At 33.6% G+C, this 7172-nt stretch overlaps 1 long non-coding RNA gene across 4 annotated transcripts in view; it reads right to left on the reverse strand.

The window, feature by feature from the left end:
• The window catches only part of LOC145723279 (uncharacterized), a 363052-nt gene extending 356084 nt beyond the window's left edge, over window positions 1-6968 (reverse strand). For 3 of the 4 annotated variants that reach the window (XR_014148208.1, XR_014148205.1, XR_014148206.1), the window contains exon 1: window positions 3483-3856. This is a non-coding gene — a long non-coding RNA (uncharacterized LOC145723279). Of the gene's footprint in view, window positions 1-3482; window positions 3857-6855 lie in introns of those variants that run through there. The other variant, XR_014148207.1, reaches the window with a different exon arrangement.
• Between the last annotated feature and the right edge of the window lie 204 nt (window positions 6969-7172).

The following is a 7172-nucleotide window of genomic DNA, read 5'->3' on the forward strand; positions in this document are numbered from 1 at the left end:
TGTGAAAAGAACATAATTAAAAGCCTCCATAGACTTCTACCAATTTTAGTAGGATATTCTTCCCTTTTACCTAAGCAAAATATGTATCTATATGTATATGCATAGCCTTTAAAAATATCATAGCTAACATAAAACTTAAATGAAAAATCCCCTGGGTAGCTAAACCACTCTGGGTTTTACAGCAACATAAGCTGAAGGGTGCAGCCGAGAGTCCCCATGGGTCCTCTGAATTGCAAGGGCAAGCCCATGATATAGAGTAGGATATGGTGATATTTATCAACAACAATGTCTATACTTTCATAGATCCCAGCAATAAACATAATACTTGTCACATATTTAATCGGTTAAACTTGTATTATAATATATTGATACAATACTTCTATACAAGCCTTGCTTCAGAGTGTAACTGCACTTCAGCATCGAATAGCAGGCTAATAAAAACTGTAGCAAGAAACAGTTTTACAACCCTCCACTGACTTGTGTTTTACATTATGTTATTTCAGTGCAAACATCTGAATTAAAGGTTAACAAACACTATTTAATGGTGTCTGAATGAATGAATGTACAGTGCATGAATACGTGCCTCTTGGAATTTTTTTATCGGTTTTGATACTGCACATGCTTTGTAATTTGGGTTAAGACATGACTGTAAGTGGGTGATGGCTCTTGACTAACTCTTTTAAGTAATATGAAATAGCACATTTTGTTAGGCTTCCTCCAACTAAGTGCACATCCACCATTAAAGCAATCTGTCATTATTTTAACAATGTCATTAACATCTACAATATAATTCACAGGGGCTTTGTTCTTCTTTCAAAATTAGTAGCACATACATTTATATAGAAAGCTTGAAATACAAAAACAAATTTAAGCAGCTTTCAACTCTAAGCTACACAAATATTTTTAAATGGGTTACATAAAAAGTATGACTTTACTAAGAAAGAAAAGCCCACAGAAATTACATATCCATTAAAATGAATTAATAATATAAAATATAAATTACTTTTCTTTCTAATATAACAAATCAAGAAATATGGTTTAGTGTACTACTAAACGTACTTGGCCTAATGAAAATAATTTAAATTACTGGGCTACTGAAAGTAAAAATCAATATTTAAAATTTATGATTTTTATATATAAATGATTATTATCAGTCTTTAGAAATATTTTGGAAAAATTTTAATGCATAAAAATAATATATTAAGTACCTAATTAAAAAGATAAAATTGTATTAGCACATTTGGATGGTAATATTCAACTTTAAATTGCTAAAATACATCTTATTTACTACTGTGGCTTCAGTAAATAGAGTAAGATTCAGTTAAAAATAAATACAAGGAGAAAGTTGAAATTTACAAAATAGAATAGAGGTTCTGTTCCAAGAAGAGTATATTTTTCTATATTCAGAATATATATAGAGAAATATATATATTCTGTATATTTGTATATGTACATAAGTACATACTATTATATAAATATGAATTATAAACTGATAGGTATTTATTTACTGTTATCTAAAGTTGTCAATATGTATAAAAGCTCTCTTCATTTAACAAAATTTTCATCACTGATAGTGAGGTTACAAACAAAATGTCAAATGAAACTTAACTAGAAGCATAGAAACATTATAATCATTTTATAGATCATAGAAATCTCTGGACTTGACTTGCTCTCTCTTGCAATGGCTCTTAGAATAATCTACTACACATTATAGATAGTTGGAGTTAGGTCTTTTCTCCCTTAATAAAAATTCTTTAAAGATTAATAGTCTGTCTTTCCATTATTCTCACAGACTTCTAGCCCAGCACCTTGCACATTACAAATACTAAATTAATAAATGTCCTGTAATTATCTCAAATATAACATGTGCAAAAATAATGCACTTCCTCAACCTCAATAGTTCTTCCTTCTCAAGATTCCTCATCTCAGTAAAGCTTCCAACCATCTACCTTCCAAAGCAAAAAACCAGGGAGTCATCGATAGTTCTTGCTCTACAGTCTCAAATTCAGTCAAAATCCTATTTCGAATCCTAGTATTTCTCAAATCTGTCCTCTTTTTTTCTGTCCCCACTGCCCCATTTCTTGCTAAGCTTTCTTTTTCCTAGCATCCATCCTAGCAGCGTGGTTGCTCAATAGCTTTCTGATGTTAAAACTTGTGGTATAAGAGCACCTGGAGGGTTCAGTTGGTTAAGCGGTTGCTGGGTGATCCTGGAGTCCTAAGGATAAACCCCTTGTCAGCTCCCTGCTCAGCGGGGAGTCTGCTTCTCCCTCTCCCTCTGCTCCTTCCCCCTCCCCCTTGTTCTCTCTCTCTCTCTTGCTCACTCTCTCTCAAATAAATAAATAAAATCTTAAAAAAAAAAAAACTTGCTGTATATTTGAGTTCTATTTCCTGGGTCCAAAAACATAATACTCTGTGGTACTGAGATAAGTTTGATTCAGTCCATTGCGAATTTGTGAGTACTTTCCAAATATGCTCCACAGAAACCATGCTGCAACCTCCTTCATCTCTCATTTCTTCTCAAAGTTTTGCCTTTCTCATAATTTTCCCCATCAGGATGACTCACCATTTGTTTGGGGTAGAACCAAAATTCTTAATGAAGTTTAAAGGAGAAACCCGAGACATTAAACATATACTATATTAGATAAGGCCAACAAGAATTTAAATTTGGAAATAAAATGCTGCATAGACAGACAAGGATAATCCATTTTAGATTTAAAGGATTATCAACAAAGATAAGATCTGTGCTTTTTCTTCAGTGGGAGTTTTTAAGACACAGTGATGAATTTCTGGAAAACCTTTTCTCCAAAAGGTTAGTGGTCCTCAACTCAAGTGAAGTCAATTATTTTACTTCGCCCTCTATAGAAAATCTTTTTCCCCTAAAATGACCACCTTAACAAACAAAAATACCATCACAATGGTGATTATTATAATGTACCAAACTGAGTTAATGGCTTCTGAGGCTCTTTCATGCTACATCCACATAATCAAAATGAGAAGTAAGTACATCTTGAATTGCCTCTTCTTGTGGAGAAAGATATAGTACATGGCAACAGAAATCTAACGATAAACAAATTCCCAATTTATTCATTCATCCAACACACATTTTCTAAGCCCTTACAGGTGCAAGCCAATGACCAGACCTGGCCTACTTGCTCACTCTTGATTCTCTATGCCTCATCAGGGTACAAAATCAGGTTTTCAAACAAGGATAAAGGCAATCAACATATGGCATACAGTGATCATTTTGACATTACACAAGATTCATGTGGAGATTCATGGATAACAAGATAGCTATAATGGCAATATCATGCTGTTTGGAATCAGAAGACCACAATCTAAACCATATGTTAGATTCACACCAGCTATTTTAACTTTTTAAAGTCATCTAAACTCTCTGACCTTAAATTTTTTCATTGAGTAAGCACTAAGCATTTTACTGAACAAGCATTAGGTAAGATAAGAGGTAGGTATTTGATACCTACATGATGCTTTGCAGGACTGTTGCATTAATCTTCACAACAGCTTATAAGGCAGACACTGTATAGATGGTGAATCAGAGCACAGGGAGGAGAGGGAGGCACCAAAGGTCAATAGTGAGGAAGCAGGAGAATCTGGATATAAACCAAGGTGGTTCGACTTTAGAGTTAACACACTTTACCACATAACATAATACCTTCTTCATTACATCATTACGGGGAATAAAAAAGATAAATAAAAAATACATCTTACAAAGCCTAACATACTATGTAAATTTAGTGAAAATTGCTTATTGCTATTATTAGTCTATTACTAATCTTTTAAAGTTCTAATGTATTTCGGAGATTGCCGCAAACTTGCCTGTATTAGCAAACCAGAGAAGTGGGAAAGTTCCTCTCGTTCCCTTCTTGGTTAAATGAAGAAAGAGTAGAAGGAAGAAAGGAAAATACTGCTAACTATTCTCAGGCACTTTCACACAATATCTCAATGAACCCCAAAACAACACTCCCACTATATAGATAAGGAATCTGAGAGCCAGAGAAATAAGCAGGTTCTTTCTACCATATCACACTTTCTTTTTTTTTTTTTTTTTTTACCATATCACACTTTCTTATGAGATAGCAGATGAGGTATCTCCACTATATCTAAGGTAAAAACCCAGCTTAGTATGTCCACTATTTACTATAAATAAATGTTCAAAGAACATATACACATGCTTAACAAAGAAAATGTCCTTATCTGAGGTTAAATTATGGTTCTCCTCTTTATTTGTAGCTTCTAGGAAACAAAAGAAATGCGTGCCCCATTGGAATAATCAAATTAAAGTCTAAAACCTTTTTCAAATGGCTAGAGGAAAAATTATGATGAGCAGAATTCTTCTATAAATCTACTGGAAGGCCATATATGAAGGAGACCATATAACTGCATGAGACATTTTGCTGATTTAAGATCAGTAATTTTCTTATCTTCAGATTGAAGTTTATATGTAGAAATTAGCTCCATTCACAGTTTCTAAATTCCTTTCATTGAATTAAGAGAATGAGAAATTTAAATAGACATTTTTTCAGTTACAGAATATACATTTTTTTACTGTTACTTATACAGTTTCATTAGGTTGTTTTTGTTAATTCACTGATGTTGAATGTAAACCTGTGGGTTTAAAAAATTATCTTTTAATTGTACAAGCATTTATTCATTCATTTACTTAATCATTCAAAAATCATTTTTGGATATCTGATATGGACTGGTCCCTCGGACAGAGGTTTCAGAGAGGTAGAAGAACCTGATCCCTGCCTTCCAAAGCTCACTGTCTAGTCTTGGGAGTTGAGATGGGAGAAGAAAATAATCCAAGTAGTATCAACATCATATAATGAATATTTTCATAGGCGAAGGTACTGGTTGCTATGTGAGTACTTAACTGGGAACCTAACTTAGTCTAAGGAGTCAAGTAAACTTTCTAGATGTCGGAGCATAACATCTAAGGGCTCAAAAATGAATAGAGTAAGGCCAATAGGGGTGAGGGAAAATGATCTGGAGTAAGGTGGTACTCCAGAGAGAATAACCAAATTACACATGGTCTGGTTTCCCCCAGTGGCCTTGACATATACTACTCATTAGGCCCTATCTCTTAAAGAATAATCTTCAACTTCAGGAAAAGTATTTTAGTAGAATTACCATAGTAAATATAGAAGCCATGCTTGAATAGCATCCTGAACTGTGGCTCTACAATATATGGTCTTAAACTGTGATTGAGCGTAACTGTCAATACTAAGTGATTTATTATCACCTTTAGATAATCAGGCATCATGTTCTATTAATTGGCATGCCAAGTACTTGATAGCACCAGATATTATGGTTAATGCAAATGATTATTTTTCCTGTGAGTTTAATTAAGGGTCTCCATATTGATGTAATTAAAACTGCAGTGGCATTTGAAATGCATCACCTAAATAAAGTACCATAAGATTTACTCTATTAAGATTTGTTAAGTGATCTAAGTAATTGCAATTGGCATTATTTTATTCCACATATGCTATTTCTCTGAAGAAATCAGTCTCTGCTTATATGTATGGCCGTATTATCATCAAATATTTCATTATTTTCATGAACAAAACTGTTCACTAGTAGCACATCAACATCACATGTAGGAGCAAATGTTTGTTCAATATTTAAATTTAGGAGTTCTCATTGCCCATTATCTATTAAGAATTACAAGTTCCAGTTTAACGGAGAATTTCACATTAATGGCATGCTTTATAATGAGATTGTTACCCCTAGCCTCGAACACACTGATTAAACCCTTCAGTATATTCACCAAGTAGATATTTTTATCTACTGCCTTCACCTCTGGTACAGTGTAATTTTAAAAAAGCAAATTGAATTAGAGTATCATTTATTGTTAACTTTGTTCTATGCATATCCTCTGTGCTTATAACTCTGACATGCACAGGTAGCCCAACAAGGAGGAAGCAAACATTAGCCCTAACAAAGGAGTAATTTATATCAGCAATCCAAATCAGATTCTGCCTCCTTCCCACCCTAGAATACATGTACACATATGGAAAATTGTCAACTCAGTAAAGATAGGTAATCTCCATTCTACTTAGGAAACTGAGGCTTAAAATGGTTAAATAATGGTGGTGTACAATTTAAACCCAAACAAATGATCGAAAGTCTGCAATAATAACCTACATACTACTACTTCTCAGGTGTTAAAAAGAAAAGAGTTTCTCTAATGTGAGTTATTTGATTTTTTTAATGGGTAACAAAAATAAATACATGAAACATAGTAAGTCCCCAAAATACTATCTTGAGTCTCTTAAGTTCTGACCAGCTCCCACCCACATTTCCAGAGAGCAAAAGGAAAGGAAATCCACATAGTAACTTTGAAACATTGCATTTCACCTCTGCTTACTAAAGCTCCAGCAGTAAAGAAATATTTGCAACATAACACTATGGAAATATAGTAAACTCATCATAAGGTCATTTTCCTGAAGAAGCAGTTTTTTCAAAGTAAATAGAGATGAAAGAACAGATGTATAATAAAACGAATCCACACACTTTATTTGTTCCTATTCTGATCGCCCACACGGTCTGCTGCAAGAATATGTAACTACTCCCTGTTCTGGTTACCTCTGAGCATATCACTAAACAAAATTATTATATCCAGTGGCTATTTTTAATGTACAAAATGAATCCTTTATTCACAGAGAGCAGTTGAAGATTTTAGCCCTGAAATTGTAACTTTTTTTCTTGTGCAATATCTATGACTACTCAAAAGCTCAATCACAGCTTCTAATGAACACTTCCAAATCTTTTTCACATCTATGAACTATGTTTATCTTCATGCCTCTGGGAAGTAATAAAGATTATTCCTACCTTACAAATAGGGAAACAGAGTCACAGGTCGATGTAACTTAGTTAAGTGAACAGACTTGCAGACAAGACAGTACCTTAAAAATCATTAACAGCCCTCTTCTCAAAACTGTCATTGAAATGGATACCCATATATAAAAATAGAGAGCCTATATCAGCACTGGATACTGCCCAAGGGAACATCACACATCAGCATTCCTGAGTGGTCTGCTACGGCAGACATTACTAGAATGAAGAAGAGTCAACTCAACCCATAATCACTATGAAGCATCTAAAAAGTAAGTAGATGGAATCCCAGCAGAAATTGATAAACACCTTCT

Source organism: Leptonychotes weddellii, chromosome 9 (genome assembly GCF_054177405.1).
Source record: "Leptonychotes weddellii isolate Sample4059 chromosome 9, ASM5417740v2, whole genome shotgun sequence".
Taxonomy (NCBI): domain Eukaryota; kingdom Metazoa; phylum Chordata; class Mammalia; order Carnivora; family Phocidae; genus Leptonychotes; species Leptonychotes weddellii.